Source organism: Argiope bruennichi, chromosome 3 (assembly GCF_947563725.1).
Source record: "Argiope bruennichi chromosome 3, qqArgBrue1.1, whole genome shotgun sequence".
NCBI classification, from domain to species: domain Eukaryota; kingdom Metazoa; phylum Arthropoda; class Arachnida; order Araneae; family Araneidae; genus Argiope; species Argiope bruennichi.
This window is the reverse complement of record NC_079153.1, coordinates 50,639,162-50,663,647: the sequence shown is the minus strand read 5'-3', so window position 1 is coordinate 50,663,647 and position 24,486 is coordinate 50,639,162.

The following is a 24,486-nucleotide window of genomic DNA, read 5'->3' as shown; positions in this document are numbered from 1 at the left end:
GCCGAGACCTTACCACCAGGCCACCGCGGCCGGCGACCATTTTGAGTTTCCTTAAAAAATCAATCTACATCCTAATCTTCTGTAAGTATTTTTAACAATTAAAATTAAGTGAATAAGACTGAGAGAAGATATTCGAGTTTAAAGAATTGATATCGTAGGCTCATAAACCATTTTAGAGTTAAAAAAAATATTTCAAGCATTTTGACTGCGAGTAGGGATAACAAATTTGTAACATTTTCCTATTACCTATTAATGAAGAATTAAAACGACATCAATGGTTTATTTAAGATGTTTATCAGTATTACAGACATCCCTTATTAATTTGTTGTCAATGAATTTCTAATTCATACTTAAGAATTATGCAGGAATAATTGAATTTTATCATTAGTCAATAAATTGTCGTTTCTATTTTTTGAAGCAGTGGATTCTGTAAAGTTTTATTTTATGAAACTGATGGATGAAGCAGAAGCAAATTATTTACGATGCACTTAGGGGTAACATGAAATAAAAAAATATCGAAATCGGATCAGACATTGGAATGGCGGGACTGGTTCTTTGGGGTTTCTTTTTTCTCTAATTATTTGAAAAGAATAGATATAAAAGCTCATTAAGGAACAACAAAATGTATTCATTCAAAATTTTATTCACCTCGTTAACATACCATATGAAAGTACCGAAATTATAATTTTATAATTACTATCTTTTTTTAACTACAGATACCTTATAAATCATTCATATAAATAGAAAAGATCGGTTAATTGAATTTTCTCGAATTCATTTTTAATTAATATTTGGTTATTCATGTGTCGAGAAGAATTTGAATCGATTCTAAAGAAAGTTTTTATATCGATATTTTGAAACTATAGTTACACAATATTCAAAGAACATCAGAATTTTTGAAAAAAATAGAAGCGTTAAAAAGAACGCAATTTAATCCTTAACGAATACAAGACAGAGAATTTGAATTTTTAATAAGCGTTAATTAATTTTCCAAAGTAAAAGTAACTTTATGTCAAGTTTTGCAAGTTTTAATATAATTATGATTCTAAAGAAAAAAAATTATTAAAATTAACTAGTTTTGCTATAAGTTCTCAGTGTTTCGTATAATTGAAAATGCTAATGACTTCCCAATGACATTGAATAAGAGATTACTTTTGGGAGAATTGATACTTTAATTAAAAACAGATAATTAATTACACAGAACTCCATTGATATTAGTTATGAATATATCATAATGCGAGCCAATTTTTAATAAAGAATGACGGAGACTTTGAAAATTTTTTATGTGCAAAATATTTTTGTAATGTGAAGAAAATCTCAATTGAATTAAATGTATATTTAATGTCCTTTGCATTAAGAAAGAGATTAATAAAATAAATATATATATTTTTTATTTTTGGGAATTCGATGAGTGTAACTATTAACGATGTATTATTAATGATTTTAATAAATTTTTAATTATCCATCTGTCGCTTATTAGATTTCTAATGATACTTGAGAAAATTTACAGGTGAAATTTTAGAACATTAACAAATTACGTCAAGTTGATTTTTTTGTTTGTTTTTGTTGATGAGAGTAGAGATGTTTAAAATTAATAATACAATTAAATTTACATTATTTAATTTTTAAAAATTTTTGATTCTGCTAGCTTAATTTTTTCATGCACAGCTAGAGAGAGAAACTTGATAGCTTGAAGTAAATTAGAGGTTGTGGTTATTTTGATTTGAATTGTTGTGCTCTAATTTGCTAATTATTTTTTACTCCTATATTCTTTTCCTCTGTTTTTTATCTTGATTCAATACTTAAACATCTTTTTAGCGATATCAGCTATTATTATTTTCACTAACCATTAATTTTTCAATCAATAACTAATTTTACGGTGTGTATTCTTATTAAAAAAAATAACACCAAATTTTATAAAACAGGATTCAGGTAATTTGAATGAAATTATTTAAAAGTTTCTTTTAAATATATAACCAAGAACTGTAAGATAAATTATACAGATGCAAAAATAATAATAAAAAAAATCAGTGATTATTGCTAAATTGCAAACGAACAATTTTAACATAGAGAAATGTTTATTTGTATCTTAACTACTCTTAAGATAAAGAAATTCATTTTCGTAAGATAAAGAAATGTAATTGAACATGAATGAATTCATCTAAAAAAAATTAACAAGAATATGATGTGATAGGTATCAGGTAGTAAAAAGAAACTGCTATCTTTTTCAAATCTGCAGAATTATTATTAATTTGCTGAAAAACAAATACTGCATATAATTCCAAGAAAAACAACATACATGTATGAAAAAAAATAAGAAACCAGTGAAAGAAAGGATTTACAAAATTTTTTTAAGTAAGATGTCGGGCCATCTTTTCGAATGACTTAAATCTTGTATTCAATTTGGGAATAGTAAACAAACACCAAACACAAATTTCAAGGGAATTCTAAACATTCCATTCAGACGATGGTGAACGGTGTCGAGTTCATGTAGTGTATTTAAAAAAGAAAAGCAAGTGTGGATTTTATTTTCTAGAAAAAAAAGTCTCATTAATATGGAGATTAGGGTACTAAGGAATCACGTGTGATATTCCACTTACCATGATGCTCTTCTGACCATATGTGAACTCAGTAGTTGTGCACGCAAGGGCTTTGTAATTGGAGAATAAAGGACATTCTTCAGGAAACGGAGTCTGTGCCATAGGGTGGAATGGGCCAGGAAGTATATTGCGCTAATGCTCGACATTGGCCCCAAGCTTGCCAAGGTATCGCTTTAAAAACCATCATAGATTTTATTAATTTTTTATCGAAGAAAAACCAGACAGCACCATGAAATGCTTTTGCGGATTCACCAATTGAACACATTTTTCTTTGTATGAAATAATAAATAATATAAACGATTGTTCTTCAGACTAAATAACTAGTTCCTTTTGCTCTTGTGTCCAGTTTTGGCAAGATCGACACCTTTGAAATTGCTTCACAGCATTCCTCAGTGATGCTAACGACTTTATGACGAACATTCTGCTATGAATTGTTGCAAAATGCACCCTTCATTGAAAATGTTTGGAGAATATGGGGTTATTTCAATTGGTACTAGTCGCGTAGGTTATCTATGGCAGTGCAGTCTTCATTTTGGAGGGACTTTCAATTGATATCCGCCTATCTAGGCCCGTCATCTTCGACTTTCGCCAATTGTTCTGTTCCACAGATTATACTTTTAGAAGTTTCTGAAGGCAGACACAGTCCTTCACTAAGTGGTCCTTGGAACATCCTCAAGCTTGGCCATTGTTGTAATATTATACCTCTTTACACATTGGACAGGTCGGGGATGATAGCATTTTAATGAGAATACATTTATACAAGTGTTATATCGGCAGCTGCTTGATTAATACCTTCCCTGTCGTCAACACAAGGTAACACTGATGATGAGATTGATAATAATAATGACTGATGCGACATATTGTGGAGCTGTATTAGACAGCCGAAGAGCGATACATTTCGATAGGGACCTCTTTCTGCTTGACTGATTTTATCTACTGTCTAGATCTCAAGTTAATGATGAGATGCGACTGATAATGGTAATGACTGATGCGACATGTTGCAGAGCGATACATTTCGAAATTGATGTTTTTATCATTTTAACCCTATGTCTGTATATCCAAAGTATCAAAATCAATGTTATTGTAATTTATACCTATATTATATTACATTAAAACCATCAAATATTTTATCAGTTTCGTCAAAGATATGATTTTTAAGTCATATATTTTGCTATTAACATTATATATATAAGTCATATATATTGCTTATAACATTTCACAGAAGGGAAGGGAAGGGTTTTTTTTCTATTTACCAAAAAAGGTTTTAAAAGATTTTTTTTTCTGCTCCACTTTAAGCAACGACATCACTTTGGTGGGTTTTTTCCTTACCAATTTAATATATGATTACCAGTCATTTTCAAGTCTCCACTACTCAGCTTCTTCTATAGACATGATGTTACTTGTAAAAAGATAAGGAAAAGACAAGGACTGATAAAAATGAGTCTGAAATAAAATAAAATATTTGAGATGATATTGTCTTCTTTTAATGTTCGAAGAAAGGGAAAACTCTGCGATAAATTATATATCTCTCCATGACAAAACAAAGGAAGAATTTTTTTTTTCTTTTTGCATTTTCCTAAAAAGTGAGAAAAAAAGAGTGACACTCAATTACACCTGAGAGATGGGACACGAAACACATTCCGTTTCTTTTGAGTAATCCCAATTTCTTTGGATCTCGATATTTGCGGAAAAGAAACCTTCACTTAAAAATATGGAGAAACAGAATTTGATGATCTTAAAAAGTAAACAATATGTCTTTTTTTTTTTTTTTTTTTTTTTTTTTTTTTTTTTACAAAACACGGTAACTGAAAAGCTTTTTTCTCACTCGCGAATTAAGATATATACTTTGAAGAATTTGAAAGGAATTATTTTATTTAGGATTAAACATGATTTGCGTCACTGAAAGAGCTTTGAACCATATTTTTAATATCAATGCTGATGAAATATGAAGAATGACATTTTAATATTGAATGCTTTTGTATGTTGTTTTTCTTAATGGATGATGTAGTGCAAATTTCAGAATTTTCTGGTTTTGCTTGGTTTGTTATAAAAAGACCATTTGCTACTATGTGAAAAGTATTGAATATGCATTTTACACCTCAAAAACAGGCTGAAATGATGAGTAAGAAACTTTAATTGATGCAATGTCTGTTAATATTTCTTCATTTTAAAGATATTGTATGTCTTGATTGATGTAATTAATAATACATTTTAGCTTTAAATTATATATTCTGTTTTTTTTCACACTTCACACATTTATTTTCCAGTACTTTGCAAACTTTCAGGACAGTTTATAAAATTCGTTTTAAAATATTACAAAATAGATGCGGATCTGAATGTAAAACTCAAGCCGCAAAAGGACAAAAGATGTATTCTTTTAAATATTTTACCTAACAGTTAGGAGAGATATATTTAATATTAAAATTGAATAAAAACAATTAAAAAGATATGGAAAGAGGTTAATAAGTATGGCGGACTTTTAGAATAGAAAATCAAATCGTCAAGCACTACATAATCATTACATCAAGTTATAGTCATCATTTCCGATTTTCCGTCTTTTTAGAATCAGAGAGGAAAGTATAAAGCTCTCTTATGTCAAAACTATTATGCACATTGCCATCTAATGGAACTTAAATCCTATCCCAAATAGATTCATTAGTTGTAATCATTTTAAAAAATCCAATAGACTAAATAAATTCAATAGATAAAAAGATATTACTTAGGTATTCAGAAGATTACTAGCAGAGAGACGAAACATGGCCATTCTTCGAGACAAATCGGAAAGCTCTTCTTTAGTTTTGTCACCAACTAGTGTGTCTAAAAGTAGAATTAACAAATAATATTATTTTAAACTCGTTTGCTGGTTATTTAGTTTGAATTAAAGCTTTACTTTTCCATTTTTATCACCATTTCATCATCAAGTGCAAATAAAACTTACTCCGACGTAATAAAAAATTTCTTTAAATATTTCAAACAATACTGGCAAAGCAAACCTCCAATGTCATGGATCAAGTGACTCGCTCTCTACCAATCACAAAGTGAATAAAACGCAATTTTTACATTTTTTTTTTGTATAATAGATAGATATAACACATTTATTTCTTATTAGGAATCGAGAAAAATGAACTTAATAAAGCTGCCGAATGACAAGTATAAATATCAAAACACTACTGATTTAAACTAAACTAAACACATTTATTTAATAGAGACACAATCACATATACGATTTTATTGACAGTTTAGAAAGAAACAGATTTGACATGAAATAAATTAAAGTTTTGATTGAAGCCCGAATCACATTTTTAACATATTTGACGTATCGGAACTTTGAACTCGAAAATCGAATTGCTTGATCCTCCATTAGCACTACTGTTTAAACGAAATCTGAAGAGACGACGCAAAGACGCATCAAATACAAATCAAGCTGTCTCGACTTCCTGACGTAACATGAGTTCCGGCAGATATGTTCGATGGCTGTTGCTCAGAATATTTCTCCAGCAACTTTGTCATCAGTGATATTTTCCCTCAGCGAGACTTCAGTAATTGAGTGGAGTTTATCATAAAAGTCGTCTTTCAATATTCTGAGGTGTTTATCGTGAAAGGGAGTTTTGGAAATAATCTTATTATTTTGATTTTTAGGCGCGTTTTGTAAATCCAAACGTGTTTATCTTTGTGAAGACGTTAAATCTGTCTTAGTTTTGAATATGGGAGGTGGAAATTTTTCTTGGTGTTTAGGAAAAACATTTTTGTATATTTTTTTCAAGTTTTCTCTTTTTACTATTTAGAAAGTCTGGTGTATCATTTACGAACAATAAAGTGCTTGTTTATTATACAGAGTTGAAAATGTTTTTTTCGGAATTAACGTTTCTAGCAATAAATATTATATTGCATCATAAATGTTGCTTTAACTGTAAACATATAATTATATTCATGAGGCATTTATATTTAAAATATGATTTAATGAGTATATTTGATTTTTTTTAATCTTCAAAGCAATTAATACATTATCTTGTTAATTCTAAAAAATTAATAAATCTTTTCGTCAACTATATCCATATTTAATTATGTTTATTTATGTATATGAATATATAAAAACGTATGGAGAAGTAAATGACTTTTCTTTATTTTGGGAAGCAAGAGATCTTTCATTGGTCCTTGTGCATAGAAGTAAAAATCTTGCTTTCTTATGCCTACATATCAGAAAGATAGAAATAAAACATATATGCATTTGCTTCATCATGATTTCAAATTTAAAAAAAAGTGCCAAAAAGATTGATATATGTAATATTAAAGTTTTTTCTAACGTTTTCACTGTTATCAAAAAATTATTAAAAATAACAAATTTATATTTTTAAAATTTTATTTCATATCTAGAAGTAAAAAAAAACCCTTGAAAATTTAGAAAATATTATAAATTTTTTGGCTATTAGGTTTATCGGCATGAAATCCGTAGAAACGAATTTCAATAATATGTTAGTTTTAGAATATTGACCTAGTTTTGCCCCGAAGATGTGATGGGGAAGTTTGGAGAGAGCGTTGCCAGCTCAGATGTCGTCCTCATCATCTGACCGTGGTTCTAAATTACGAGTTCTGTCCAAAAATAGCTCTAGTCTTGCTTTAAGACGGGACGTTAATATAACGGAACTACACTAACCTCACTTAGTTTTGCAACTCCCAATCAATTTTCATACCTGTGCTCTTTGATATGTATTTTTACTTTTGTGTATCCTTCATGTATCTTCCCAAATATTTCTGTGGGAAAAAAGTTTTACTAATTTAATCAAAGTCGATTTAGCTTGGAAATGAAGCAGCTGAAATTAATTTAGCATTTAAAAGTTTTGTTACAAATTTTATTTCATATTTATCCATTATGTGAATTCCAAAAGAAATGAAATCGTCATTGAAATAGTTTCAAATTAACATACGACGAAAATTAAGGATTATTGATTATGACAATCAGTTATTAGTGTGCTAACAAAAAAAATCGGAAAAAAAAGCTTTGTGAATATTCGGATTTTTTTTATGTCTAAAAAAAAGAACGAAAGCAGAAATACAGAAATAACAATGTTTTTGACGGGGTAGCATACTAAGGTGTACGTACACACTTGAAGATTTTTTTTTAATTTTAACTTTAAAAATCCAGTTTTTTCACAGTAGGTTATTAATATATGTTTAAACTCATTTCAGTGAGTAACAACCATATTACACTAATTATTAATTAATTAAATAATATTTAATGAGCTAATTAACCTATTTTTTGAAACAAGATATCTTAAATTCTAATTTGTACAGACACACAATTCTAGCTGGAAATTATGCCTAATATTAGTCTTCATGTTGTTTGCCTCAATCAAGTTATAAAAATATATAGTTTTTTTTAACGATTTTTTCATCAACGATGAATAGAAAAAGCGAGATTTTTTCTGTCATTTTAACTTTTAAACAGCTATTAAAAATTTATTTCTATAAATATAACTTTGATTGAGGCACAAAACATCCGCTTTTTCATACAGATTATTTTGATATATAAATAACTGTATTTGGTTCATTAATTGTTGAGTTATGATTGTTTGAATGAAGCAACATAGTGGAAAAATATCATTCTTCATAAAATGAGTTTTAAAAACACCGTAACTAGAGTTTTCAATGAAAGCACCTCAAGAAAAATAATTATAACTCGAGAAATATTTGGAATATTGGCAACATCTTGGTATCGTTTGAAAGCTAAGGAATCAGAGAACATTATTAAGCAATAAAAAAATATTCGATATTTTGAACGATTTTCGAAGTTTTAAGTGTGTACATACACCTTAAACATCAATTTTTAAAATGGCATGGATGACACAAACAGGTTGGAACCATATAGTTTATAATAGCGGAGTTTAATACTAGACAGTCACGAATCAATTACTAAGTTTTAACCTAAATACTTTTTTTTTTTTTTAATATTCGAAAAGATATTTGGATGCATTTACTTTTCTTCCAAATTTGAAGAAACAAAATTCAAGATTTTTTTTAATTCTCATAATTTATGTTTTCCTTAATAACATAGATAATTTCGAATACTTCTAACTCGCCATTGCATACCACAGTGATAAACTCTGTTTCAAAGAATATAAATTCAGTTCTGCGTTTTAAATATATAATATAAATTTCCTAAGTATTATACATTGAAAATTTTCCAGCTGATCTTATTTTCATAAAATGTTTCAAAATAAAATCAATTACAGAATTTCTAGCAGAAATATTTTTGTTTCCATAGTCTTCAGCTGCTTATAGAAAGAAATGCATTTCCTTCCAGATTATATTAAAATTACGAAACTGAAAAGGATTTTCCTTACAGGATATTTGTAAGATATATAGAAAATTGAAAAAATGTTTATAGATTGTCTCTGAATTCATTGTAAAGGTATCTATTCTAGAGCTTATATATTCAGAACTGCGTTAGAAAGATTTAATTTTTTTTTTCAATATAAGAAAATGGAAAAAATTATCCAAAGGATTTGATTTTTAATAACATTTTCTAATTTAAAATCTCTCTGTAATAGAATTTTTCAAATAAATAATGAATATTTTCATAGTCTCTAGCTGCTTATAGAAAGAAATACATTTTCTTTCAAAGATTATATTAAAATTTTTGAAGCTCAATTGCAATTTTTCTAATAGGTTTTTGTATTAAACCAAAATAGAAATTGAAAAAAAACTTTTCATTGAATGTTTTTTTTTTTGTTTAACATTTTTTTTTTTGTTTTTTTTTCTGGCATAAACTTTTTTTGTAATTATAATTTCTTGCAGAAGTAATTGTTATTCGTACATCAATAGTTTAAAATTGCCTAGAAAAAAAAATTTTTTTTTTGTCTACAATATTTAAATTTTTATGCTGAACAAATTTTTCTTCCTATTAATTCCATTTAAAAAAAAAACTGCTTATAGAAAACATTTTTTTTTACTTATTTATTTTTCCCGCGTCTGATTGCTTATATAATGAAATATTTCGAATTTCTTATATTCTACAGTCTTTTTAATTCGATATAAACAGGCTCTCTAAAGGACAAGATTTATTAAAATATAATTTTTATCATCATTTACAAGATTTTGTTTATTTTTAAATTTTAGGTTATTTACTTCCTTTTATTTCGCACACAAATTAATTCTTCCACATTTTCGTAATTAGTTTACTTAATAATCATTTGATGTAAAAGTGGCAATATTAGAATTCCAATGACGTAAATTAGGAAAATGTTAGAAAATTAGCGAATGCTTAATTAACTAAGCAATTATTTAAATTGATTAATTGAATTTTTCATTCTGTAGATAGTATAAAATGAAGTCTCCTGAAAGCGTCTGTATGTTTGAAAGAGAAAAATTTGAGAAATACTTCACTGAACTGAAATTGGAGATATTTGTACCATTTTATAGGGCATTTATTGGGGAAGGTTTTAGTACATTGAAGTCATATCAAAATAAAAAAAGGAGATTTATAATTGCGATTTTAATTATTTTTCTACAACGATTCGCGCATGTGCGAAAACTTCAAACTGCGCATGCGCAAATACCAAGAGCTGTGGTATGCATATGAGATATATTTCTTTGCTTACCTCAGAAAATTTATTATGTCCAATAAAAAGGAAATCCAACCTTGGCTGGAGCATATGAAATGCCCAAGTGCTTCGTTTGTTGAGCGAAAGTGAAAATATTGAGGATAGAAACGTTCGGTTAGCAAATATCAAAGAAAGAATGTCCCCACTTAGGGAAGGAAAGTCTTCTGTTGAGCGATGTAACTGTTTCTTTAAAGCGCACTGCAATTGAATTACAGAGACAGAATGAATCAGACTTAAGTTTAAAGCTAATTTTCCCTCTTGGATGTTTTTCCACGGGCAACGCCGGGCGGGTACTGCTAGTTTGTAATATTTTTGGTCTGTAATAATATAGTATTTGATAAAACTTCATGATTAAAATAAAAGTTTTAATTCATTTATTTTATTTGAAATATAAGTTTGAAAAAAATGTTTAAATTAGATTTTATTTTCTTTATTCCTTAGATTCATTGATATTAATTGTATAACTAAAAATTGCGTTTTGGGATTAAAACAATTTATCTTTGCAACATTTTATTTTTTTAAATTATTAGTCTCATTAATCTTAAAATTTTCAATAAAAAGTTTAAAATAAAATGATTCTTGATAATCAATGAAAAGATAAATGATTAATATGAAACTTGATCAATTGCTTTGGTACAATTTTTTAGTCATTACTTTTTTTCCTAAATATGACCTTTCTTTAAATATCTGTAACAAAGTCAAACATAATTTTTTCCATCAAAGAAGCAAAAAAAAAAAAAAAAAAAAAATTAAGATAAAGAAAATAACGAAATTATATATAATACAAATTTTAATAAAAGCAGACAGAACCTTGAAGAATACTAACTTTATCAGGGATATAAAAAAGCATTGGATAGTAATTAATTGCTACATATTTAAATATATAATTCATAATAAAAGATTTTTTAGGATTAAATAATTGATTAAGCAAAATTTTCACAATTAAGTGCTGCAGTTAAAACAAAGTAACGAGAAATTAGAAGCTGTAATTAATCCAAAGAAATGTCGGCTCTAATATGGCATTATTTGTTTTTTTTATCTTAATTCATTTTTCTAAGAATAAATATTATAAATGTAGATGAATTAAAATTGATTACTTCATGTACTTCTGTTTTGTTTTGTATAAAAATTAATGCAATTCAGTTTTTTTATTATTTATTGAAAACTAATCAAGTTGTCTGAATTCATTACTGATGAACAATAATTATTTTAAAACAATATTTCTACGAAGGATAATTTCCTTTTTTTATATTTCAAAATATCTTCATATATCTATGAATTTCATCATAGAGTTGTTTCCTTTGAATTTCAATAAATTATTGATTTCAGTTAATTGCTAATTTTTGCTAACTCCATTTGGTTGTACTTTACCCTCATTTGGCTGCCAGTGTCTTCGTAAGGTGGATGAGATACAAAAATTACTTCACATGGAGTACTATCATGTCATTTGATTGCTGCCACGCCATTTGGCACTGAGTTACTGAGTGAGATTTCTACCTCGCCATTTGGCACTGAATTATTCAGTGAGATTGCTACCGTGCCATTTGGCACTGAATTATTGAGTGAGATTGCTACCTCGCCATTTGGCACTGAGTTACTGAGTGAGATTGCTACCACGCCATTTGGCACTGAGTTACTGAGTGAGATTTCTACCTCACCATTTGGCGTTGAGTGATCACGAATAACCAATTACTTCATAAATTATTGAATTACTTTATAAAAAGGTGATTGAATTTTTGTTTTTGGTTTGGAGAGGATATATATTAAAACTGCCTTTTTTTAAAGTGTAAGTTTTTTAAATGAATCCATATATATATATATATATATATATATATATATATATATATATATATATATATATATTCTCTGTCATTATGTTTATAATGAATTTCTAGTCTTCTAATTCAGATCTGAATAAGCAACTATGTTGTCTATGCGCTCCTTCCAGATATCGACAGCTACCTTAGTTATCTCACCGTGTCACAGAAAAAATTGGTAGCTTTCCAACATCTGTCTCTAATATAAAATGAATAAATTTTTAAGAAAATAAACAATTATCAGTTCGCTTATGGAAACAGAAGTGAGTAAGGATATATACAAGTCTTATACAATGGTGGCCAAAATTGTGGGCACTTTTAAAAATTCTTATCGTTTGTATGCTTTTATAAAATGCTACATTTCACAAAATATAATCTCTTACATATCATTTTAAAGAGAATTAAATGCTGATTTCAATACAAAAAGAAACATTCAAGTTTTTGCAATACGAAAAAAGTTATTCTTACTTTAATCGGAATAACAAACAGAGTGGTAAAGTGGATTGTAATTTCTAACTTTCCTGGCAAATCACTATTCTTGCTCTGGGAACCAATGAAATGTTGATAACTGCTAGCAGAAGCTGACATCATGTTTAAAGTTGGAACAAGTCTTTATTGTGCTTTTTTCTGTAGAAGCGAGACTGTTATTCATGTAATTAAATTGCAAGTTAGAAGTTTTGTTAAACATTTTAATTTACAATTGGGATTTTTGTAAATATTTAGTCAAGAAGCAATGACACCAAATAAAAGAATATATTGGGTTCCTAGAAAGAAAACTAAGATTACTGTGATACAGGAATGTGATCTTTCCTATGCTGAAATTTCTAGACAGGCGGTGGGTTCAGTGATTACATTTAGAATCCGAAAATTTTGTTTACGCGTTTCAAAAGATAAATTTATTAAAAAAACAAAGCAGGAAATGGCTGAAAAAAGTGCACCACATTTGTTGATGACAGAAAAATAAAAGACAAAGTCTCCAAGATAGAAGAATGTTCATCAGCGGCCATCAGAAGTCAATTGAAAGATGATGGCTGGTATTTACGTCATTTCAAGAACAATCAGAAGAAGATTTTTATATATTGAATTAAAAGGTAGAATGGAACGAAAAAATCTTTATCTCAATTTAAGCAGCATATAAAAAGATTACAGTGGGCAAAGGAACGCATTGATTGGACAGATGATCAGTGATCACAAGTTACACGGAGTGATGAAACTAACATATAGTTATTCGGTAGTGATGGTGAAACTATATAAGACATAGAATAGGCGAAGAACTACATCCCGACTGCATTCAGGCAACTATGAAGAATTTAGTTAGTGTTCTGATTTCGTCATGCATGTCAGCAGACGATATTGGTCTCCTTCATGTTATCGATGGTCATTAAATACAAGAAAATACATTGACACTATTATAGAGTCAAAATTTATACTCCCCATCAGTGATCTATTTCCCAACAGCGCATCGTTTATTTTTCAGCAGGAATCAGCTCCTTGCTACACAGCAAAAATATCGAAAGAGCGGTTTAGTACAAAGAGCATTGAATGATTATCATGACCAGGAAATAGTCCTGACTTCAAAATTATTGAGAACATGTGGCACCATTTTAAAACTCTTGTATGTATGAAGCATTCATCAAATAAAACAGAAATAACTGAAGCTATAATTGTTTCCTGGCATCCTGTAACAACAAAGGAAGAGCTTAAAACTCTAATCAGCTCAATGAGACATCAAATTGAAGCTCTAATAAAAAATAAAGTCTACTCTACTAAGTACTGATAATTCACTGCAGTTATCAGCATCTAATGTATCTCGATAATTATTGCCACTTAAATTTTTTTGTATTGCAGATATTTGAATTTTTTTTTTTTTTTGTATTGAATTCAGCATTAAATTCTCTTTAAAATGAAACAACATGCAAGAGTTTGCATAATATAAAGATAATAATTAAAAGTAAATCATTTTTATATAAAAGTTCTAATAACTATCTTGTAGTGATTTGAAATTCCGTCTAAATGTGAAAAAGTGAGTTTCATATTTAAGTTTAATCTTTCCTTCTCAGAAAAATAAATATTATTAAGAAACGTTTAAAAAATAAGTGAATTATTAGCGCATTTTACAAAATCCACTTTTGATTTGAAAATAATGGTGTCATTTTTTTAGTAGAAAAGAATCAAAGTAAATAAACATAATGCATTTACTTTTGTACTTAAATTTTACTACGAATATAGAAATTAATAAATGAATTAGAAATGCGTAATAAGAACATTATATAGCAGTTAGAGAAGTGAAATGAATTAATTATGCTAATAATAGTTCAAATATAATTCATATAAATCCTCCATGTTTCATAGAAATAAGATATAACAGTATTAAAAGAGAAATATTAATTTTTAAAAATCAAAAATAGGAACTTAAGAAATAACGGAAGGTGTAAAAGTAACTTTTCAAATGATACATTCTACCAATCTACGTAATCCTTCAAATTGTCGATGTAAAGCTATTCAGTTTACTCACTTTTTCTTATAAATTTCTTCAAAAATCTTTAAAAAAATCAGAGGGAAAAATATTTTATAATGGGTTTTAAAATCCTGTTTCATTCCGTTTGAAAATAGATGTTTGTTCGCTTTCTGAAGTATATTGCAGATATTTAAATGGAATTTCCAAACATTCTTTTCTTTTTTAAGTTGATTTTTTTATGTAGAATATTTGAATCTGAAATAGCAATGTGATAATTTTTTAACAATTTATTTGGTGGAAAATTTTGTTCAAATTGAAATGCAGTTCTGATAGAAGAAAGAATTACAATATATATCTAATTTTGCCAAACGGGAACAAACTTATAAAAATATTTTCAAAAGTACATCAGAAATCAAGTTTCGGAGATTTATCCAAGGGAAATAGTCTTTCCGAAGCATTTTCGTCTACTTTCCAATAATAATCGTTTAATACAAACACATATTTATTTTTAGTCTGTGTAACATTGTTAACTATTGGCCCTTTCTATAATAAGCTGTAAACCAATCAGTCCAACGTATACTTTTGAAATAAAATTTTGAATTTTATATTTTAATATAAGATAACGTAAAAAAAGAATCTATAAGGCTTACATGAAATGGAACAAAATAAAAGCATATTTTTTATTCCCTATGACTTACATGGGTATAATATTTTGCTTCAAAAAATTAAAATACACACAGCAAGACACAAAATTCTTAGGAAAGATGTATAATATAGGCATGGAATTTTCTAACAATAACGATGACGACTTCTTTGAAAAATAGTAGAAAATTGAATATTATATATTTATTGGAATATTATATCATCTCATCCTCATTTCCGAGGTGGGAATGCTGATGTTGACGTTCAAAAGAAGAATATTGGAAATATATGGCGAAGAGTAAGTCATATCACTGACTCTCCGACCTGCCCGAAGGCCCACGAATAAAGAATATTGAATGACCGGACCGCCGCAACAGCAATATTGGCCGGAACTGTGGTTGAGTACTAAGGGACATCACCGGCCACGGTACAACCCTTCCCAAAGGAAGTACATCCCGTCATCGATCGGAGGAGCCGGGGCCGCGGTGGCCCGGTGGTAAGGTTTCGGCTTCGGAACCGGAGGGTTTCAGGTTCGTGACCCGATTCCACTGAAGAACCGTCGTGTAAGGGGGTCTGTTGCACGTTAAATCCGTCATGCCAAACGTCCTCCCGTTGGTGTGGTGTGGTGTGGAGAGGGGGGTGCCAGTTCAGGTGTCGTCCTCGTCATCTGACCGTGGTTCAAAATTACGAGGTCAGTCCCAAAATAGCCCTAGTGTTGCTTCAAACGGGACGTTAATATAACCAAACCAAACCAAACGATCGGAGGAGCCAGATCCCCTCCCTATTTATGTACCCACCAGGGTGGCGAGATCCAACCACCATACCGGAAGCATCTCATCCTCATTTACGAGGTTTCAATTTAGGTTCAAATTTTTTCAGTTTAGCTCCTTACTTTTTGCAGGCTTCGAGTTCACTTGTATACGCACAGCTGAACATGCAAACATCCTTTGAACGAACTACATTCAACATTTGATGCGAATTTTCAAATGTGGTATAAAGTCTACCATCTAAATTTCATCCATTTAGCTCAGAGCTTTTTTGAGTTGTCCTGCTACATATAGAAATAATACTAAAAATATGTTTCTCGAACTCGGAGAGGTCTGAAATGTGGAGATTCGCCAGAATCTCAGATTCGATTCTCTTAACGATTGCAATATTTTCTCTATATTACATATATAAGAAAATAAAAAGTGAGTCCAAAATTAATAATGAATAAAAATGTGTTAATATTCATTAAAAATTAAAAATTCATCTTATACTTGATGAAAAATTCCTATTTATTTAAGGCTTCACTATGCCTCATATTTCCCGATTTTATTTTGAACTCAAGAAAAGAAAAAAAAATTCATGATAACAATACTATCTGTATACTTCATATATGAGAAAATAAACATGGAGAGATACAGAAAGAATATCACGGAAGATTTCGTTTTTATGTCACAAGAAGTAAGAACAAATCTCCGTGATATATTATCTTTGATACAAAAAAGAAACATTTTTTCAAAGAATGTCCTTTGAAAAAGTGGGAATGACAGAGACATTCAATTGCATCTGAAACATGCGATCTGCTTTACGAAAATCGTTCTAGTTGTATGTTGAGAAATCCCTGTTTCTTTAGTTTTCAGTTTATTTAGCAAGATATACTTTCAATTAATGTTAAGAAAGAAGTGAAATTAAGGCATTTATATAGTAAATAATACGTTTAGAATTTTCTCTATTAGATACAGAATATCTGAATATTTAAAAAAAAAAATTTCGATACCACATTTAAAAAAAAAAATCGGTTGCAAAGGTACCTCCATTTTTGGAAATTTTAATCAGTAAGAAGGAATATTTATTTTACTGAAGTTGAAAATTGTTCACTTTAATAAGAAGGCTATAAACTGTGATATAATGTCAATATCTGTCCGTAAGTAAGCTATCAATATGGACAATGAAATAATAAAAAAGAAACAAAAGAAATAAGCAGTTTAAGTTAGAAAAGTTGTATTTTGCTTTAAAGGGTCATCAGGTAACATTGAACAGACAAAAAAAGGATTCCAAAACTATCATTGTATAATTAAAAATAAGTTTAATATTTTATAAAAGAACTATTAATTCACCTGAATGGCGTCAGGGGAAAAGAATTTAAATTCTTTTTCTAGATAGTTTATACAAATATTCAATTTATTTACTTGGAAAATGATTTTAACTTATCGTAATTTCGCAGGAACAAGCATTACATTTTTTTTTCAGTCAAAAAAAGTCTTTTGTGACAGCGCACGAATATATACCATATGTCGGTTCGTAATTTAGCATTAAACATATTTTAATCAATTGTATCCCACTGAAATCTCACATGTATTTTTTTTTAATTCATCGTCTGATTCAGATTTTGTCTGGAAGATATACCACCAAAATATTTTAAACTTTTTGAAGCCTCTTCACCTCTTTTCGTACATCTAATACATTTTATGTGTGCTTTAAATTTGTGTAATAGTTTTTAAAAAAGCATTATTTCTTTCTTTCATTTTTAATTTCCGTTTTTAACTCATCTACGCTCATTTTAAAGTTCTGAATTTCATATATTCATTGTAACTTTATCAACTTTCACATTTTCTTACCGAAATCCAATGATTTTATATTTTAGTTGCTGCATTGTTTAATATTATCTAGTATGATTTTAAGCCATATGCTTAGTATAGCGTGGCCAAACATGATCCTTGCGCCAATAAATAAGTACAAGCAACCAACAAATACAGACAAAAAGAATTTTTTAAACTCAGCAATTACACTTTTCCGATGCCCTTTTCGCCACCAATTAACGAAAAAGTTATTGCAAGACTTCATTTCTCCATCTGCTTCTATCGATTTAATAATATTTCTTCAAACGCAAGTAGCAAATATGAAATAAAAGTAATAAAATCAAAAATATCGAGAAAGATTTTACTTTTACAAAGAAAAAATCCCGAATAAAATATATCTCCAGTATCCCCCCCCCACAAAAATTTTTTTCAACCCATATTTTCCGAAAAAGTGAGAAAAAACATAAAAAAATAATCAATTACATCTGAGAGATGTGATTTGTCACATGATACCTGAGCCTATTTATTTTTAAAAATACTAGCGTCTCTGAATTTTAGTTTTTGTGCAAAATAAAAAAAAAGGTTTTTAAAGCTGATGAGAAGCAGAGTTGAGGATCTTATAAAGCAAACAGTATGGTTTCAATTTCCTTTTTTAAGAACAGAATTCTGGTGGCATTTATTTATTTTTTCACATTCTCAGATTAAAGGAATCTTTTGGCGATAAAATCGTTTTACATTTTTTTCTCCTTTTAGAAAACTATTTATTTTATTTAAAGCTTTATAGATTTATTTTATTTACTTCACTTGATTCAAGGCATTACCGACATTCGAAGAAGAAATTATTATTTTTTGTATCATAAGATTATAAAGAGCTAATTCCGTATTTCAGAAACAATTTCAAATATTTTTTTTATATTTTATTCTATACGTAGTATAAGGAAAGTATAGTAATAGTCAAAAAATAAGAACTCGAGATTTTGGAGAATCTACATTTTTGACCTCCCCGAGTTCGAAAAACACATTTTTGGAAAATCTCCGTCTGCCTCTGACAAAAACAAGTTAAAAACACTTCGAGCTAGGCGGTTGAAATTTGGTATTCGGTCTTTATAATACATTTTCAGATTTATATCAAATTTTGTGCAAAATCTATTTAGATGAAGTCTGTTTCTCCTGCTGTTCGTAGTTCACAAGATAATTACAAAACTAAGAGAGCTAGATAGATGAGATTTGGTACACAAATTTAACATCTATAATGTAGATGTCTATGAAAATTTAGTCAAAACCAACAAATGGTTGACTGTTTGCCGGTCTGAACTTTCAAAGATCATGTAATTATCATGTTTACATGATAATTCAAAAACACGGAGACAAATATATCGAATTTGGTAAGGGATTTTGTGAGTACAAGTGTAGTTTTGTGTCAAATGTCTGTTCCAATCGATTGAGGAAAACGAGTCTAAGACACAGATTCCATTTTTGGATATTATTAACACATGCCAGGAATTAATCGCCAAATAACCAGCAAAGGATGACACGACAGATTCTGTAAAAATGCCAAATTTATGCCACGTGTTAGTATTTCGTAACTATTGTGAGTCAGTGTTTTGTAAGGCATTCTCTGTCATAACAATTTTATTAGAGAGTATGCGAGAAAGTTTTTGGGAGACAAATCCCACTGGTTTCTTTCTCTGTATTGATATAACATTATTTTGAAGAATACGATGAAAAAGTTAACTTAATGTGTTCTAAAAATTTTTTTTATTCAAAATATCTTCGTTATCTGTTTAAGAATATGTATTGTTACGAAATTTCCGGGGTTCGTTTGGATAATGAGAGTTATATGGTGTGGAGAACACTCAATCAGCAGGCGGCAGTAGGACGTTTATTTACACGAAGACACACAGGACAGCACAAAGACGACAACTATATACAGCACAGAAGACGATTATCTTCAGCCGAGTCGTGCAGCATACAACCAGACTCTATTGCAGACAGTAGCGCACAGCTTAGTTCAGCACTAGCGTGACTCCGTCGCTGCTCCGCTTATCCCTGGAAGACCAGTTCTTCACTGTCGATTCCGACTACTCTCTCCGATCTGGTTCACGACGACCGGCAGCTGCCTTTTATATGTCTCAGGAGGCGGGGCTAGAAGCCTCTCAACCAATCAGGAACGTTCGAGGCTTAACTCGGTTCCTACTGGACGGATCGGGAAAATTCTCAATGTTTCGGGTATAATCTATTTTGGCACCAGAGTCACCAAATTCCTCGCCAAGTCGCCAAATGGTCACCAAGCTCTGGGACCTCCTATGGAACCAACTATGCTGGGAAGCCGCATCACAGATTCGTAACAGTATATTTTTTTGCATTTCTTACGAATTTCATTGCGATTTTTCATTTTAAATGTTTTTAATACCATCCCATAATGCGCCGTATTCTAATTTACAGAGAATCAAATTAAAACTCACTTCCCGATGTTATCACAACAGTACACAGGCAGTCAAAATATTGAACGAGGTATTTGGTTAAAGTAAGTTTGAGCGTCACTCAGACACTCGGCTCTCAGATTTTCTCTCAGACACTTAGTTGTGTTTCTATTCATAAATTGTTTTTGAAATTTTTGTATAGAAATGGAATTATAAAAGGAATACGCGAAATTTAAAAGAACAAATTTATCTTAAAGGGAGAGAAAAGCAGCCCCTCTAGCAATATAATGTTTTCGTTTCAAAACTAATGTGATAAGATGTTTATGTGTATGGAAGAGAAAATGAATTTTCTCTATTCTTTCGCTTCGACATATCATCAGTACAGTTATTGTAATCTATTAAACCTTCTGCATGAATTTTGTGAATTTATTTAACGGCTGTATATAAATTTTTATAAGAAGTGGAGCTGAAATCTTATTGGAGTAAATGTACATAAATATATTCACAATTTAGAAATAGTCCGAATTTATATAAAGTAAATCAGATGTATTAACAAAAACTTGAAACGATTTTTCTTTATATTCTAAAGTGTTACCTTAAATGATGTGTCGAAAAAGGAGATTGGAATTGCAATTGTCTGATCATTCTTTTATATCAAAAAGGTTTCTGTAAATAAGATGTAAAGAAACGTGAAATATAAATTAAAAGCGTTGGACTTCCTGTTATTGGAGGTTTTTCTGAGATGTTAGATATATGTCAAAACATCTTATTTTGAAAAATATATATCTTATTTGCTAATTAACGTTAATAATTCTTAGAGACAGAGGCACTATAGTGCATTTTATCCGCTATGTTATTTGTATAGACTTGGTCTTTCATGATCTTAAAGAAATATGATCATGCAATTAAATATGGTATTCAAATTTACACAAAAAATATTTGTTTAATTCATAAACTCGTAGGAATTGGTTGATCCTACGAGTTGATTTATGGTAAGAAAGATAGTAACTCTTTTTTACCATGAAACAAATTGCGCAAGGAACTTGATCCCTGACCTTGGTGATAAACTTTCGTTGTTTGGCGACAAAAATAAAGGACATAGAATATTCGAGAATTTCGGCGATAACTCCATTAGGAATCGAAATCAAATATTTGCCCTAGAACATTAGATGCCGTATTATGGGATATATAAAAATCGGAGTTGAGTCGGAAGACGTGAGTAGTTAAACGAAATCTCTGTTTGGATTGTTAATCAACGATTTCACTCTGGCGCTTTGTGCTCTTACGGTTCTTTATTAATGATTTACTTCTTATGCACTGCAAGTACTGTTTTATGTATACTTCGTCAGTATTTTGTTACCTGTGTTTCGTGTTTTTGTGTAGAATAAAGCATCTTTATTTATTACAGGCGCTATTGAATTTTTCACAGTACATCCATCGGACAGGTTACTTCTTTCTTAACTTTAATTTAATATTTTCGTAAATGCAATTTAATTTCGATGAAGTTCTTTTATGATTGCGAAGAATTATGAGAGTATATGAAATATACTATTGAAAGTTATACAAAAATATTTAGAAAAATTATCAGTACTTAAATATCATTGAAAAGAAAATTTTTTGACTTCTACTATAATATAAAAATCTATTTTTGTGCCGTGATGTATTCAGAACTCATAACAGGTAAAGTAAAAATTCCACTAAATAAAATTAAAAGTTCTTAAATATTGTATGCGTTATAATATATATTATTCTAGGTCGAGTTATCCTTCCTGTAAAGCGACAATACACATACAACTCTTTTATCAAAATTAAAGAAAACCTAATTGAGAAAAGTATGTTTAAAAATATATACTGGTATAACATACTATTTTACACAATAACTTTTTACAAAAGCAAAGAACGTTGATGTTTTCACTGTTTTGAGCCATATAGAAAGAATGAATGCTTTTTTTCTGTATATCGAATTTAAATTCTAAATTAAAACAAAAAATAAATTGATAATAAAAAATGCTTTTTATAAATTCATTGAATAAAAAAGCTACCTATGAAAAATGCATACATATTATTCGTAAAGCAGATGGTTATGACAGTAAGAGATTGTGAACTTTTTATATTTTGAATATTTTTTTATTGGAATAACTATTATTCTAGACAACAGTATTATGTTCTTTATTATTATTTTAATAAACTTAGTTAATTAAAATAATAATCGAGCTAAATTAAATGAATATATTAAGTTTTTCAAATTTTGTTTACCGCTTTTGATTATTTCTTTTATTTAGCAATTTGACTTTTCCATAATTAATTTTATTAAGCTCTACGTGAGGGGAAGATTGCAGTACTGATTGATTTGCTTTTTTTACATTACATTTTTTTTAAAAAAAATAAGCTAATAAAGATTTGCTGGTGGCGAAATTAAAAGATTTAAGTTAAATTTTTGTATTAATACATATTTTTTATTTTTAGTTTTTACCTTTTTAGAAATAAAGTTCAATGATTAAAATTCATTAAAAATAATTCATTTATTACATTTTTTTTATTTTCAGTAAAAACATTTTTTAAATAAAAAATTAAATTTTTGCCTTAGGTTTTTTCCAAATGATTGCGTTTTAATTAAAAAGTTTAGTTCAAAATTCCTTATTTAAATTATTTTTCCCAATTTTCTTCTATTTATTTAAATAAGTTTATATAAATACTATTGATAGACTTTTTTAATTTATGGTGTATGTTTTGAAAAAATTATTATTTCCAAGCTTGTTTTTTTATTATTAGTGATACTAATTCTCACGTTGTAAATAAAAAAATTCTATTAAATCAATAAAAATAATCAAAATCAAAATAAAGAGGAAAGGATCATTAAAAAATTTCTAAAGTAATTTTTTATGAATAATATTTTTTAACAACTGTGACCATCGTTTAAAAATTTGTAATGAATAGAAATCTGAAAAATAATCATACCAGTTTTATTGAAACTGATAAAAGTGATTCTAATTCATAAATATTTGTTTCGTGCTAACATTTTACGAAGTTCTTGCACAGCAGTTTTGAATAAAACATAAAACGCAATTCAATATAATTTTATCAACAAAGAATATAAAATAAATTAGGTATTTAATATATCACATTTCATTCTAAAAAATTATTTATAAATAAAATACTGCAAAAAGAATATTGTATGCCTCTCATTTTCTAAAAAAACATCTCCAAGAAGCGAAAGGAATGAAGTGCTTAATGGGTTACACAATCCGATATGACATTTCATCAAAAATAACCTAAAATTGTAATTTTCTGTAATATATTTATACATATATTTAAAGTTAAGTAGAACCTTAAAACAGATTGAGTATTTGTGTTTTCTGTAATTCTTAAGTACTTAAGAAAATATATATCTTTTCCCATCGATTCTCTTAGAATTTCCGAAGCTGAAGTGTAATTTTGGCTACAAAAAATGATTAATATGTAAAAAAAAAAAAAAAAAAAAAAAAAAATTCTGAGATATCTCGAAAAAATTGTCCTTATGTAACAAAAAATGCTAACTTAAAAAATATTATTAAATTTCATAAAGTAACTAATAGTTTTTTTTTTTCAATTTTCTTTAATTTGAAAAGTTCTTTGGCATATTATCAAAAAGAGTGGATTGTTGAATTTTCACGAACACCCTTTTTTATTCTTAAATTTCCAATGATTATTGATTTAGAAACTTAATTGGTTTTTAAAAGAAATTTTTATATAAAACTTCTGAAACAATAGTAAGAATGGTGAATAAACCAATAGAAACAATAGACTACATAGAAATCAAGAAGTTGAAAAAGAAGTAACATAATTCTCAACAAATACAAATACAACACCAGAATTTTTAATAAGATAATTCACAGCGAATTCCTCATTTAATTTTATAAATATAAAATGATTTTAATTAAATTCAAATGATATAATTATAATTAATTTTCAGTTCTTCCTCTTCGCCTTTAATGAAAAATGGTGATTAATTCTCAGTAACTTTCTTTAAAATATCTACTTCAAAGAAAATCGATATTTTAATAAAAAGAGGTGCTTAGTTATACAGAACCTTCTTGAAGTAATGTTCACATCGTATAATTTTAGGCAATTATTAATAAAAGAGACACAAGAGAGCTTTCTGAAAGTCTCTCATATTTTTTTTTTTTAAATTTCCTAAAAATTTTTATTTGCGGTGTGAAGAAAATATTCTCATAATCAAGTGGGTACTTGGCATCTTTTATGTTAAAGTAGAGGCTTACTAAAATATTTTTTAACTTGCCAAAGTTTTTTTAACTTGCCAAAGTTGATAAGTCTTAAGATTAAGCAAGTTAATTAACACTTCATATCTTTACAGATGTAATTAACTGAGATTTGTTTAATC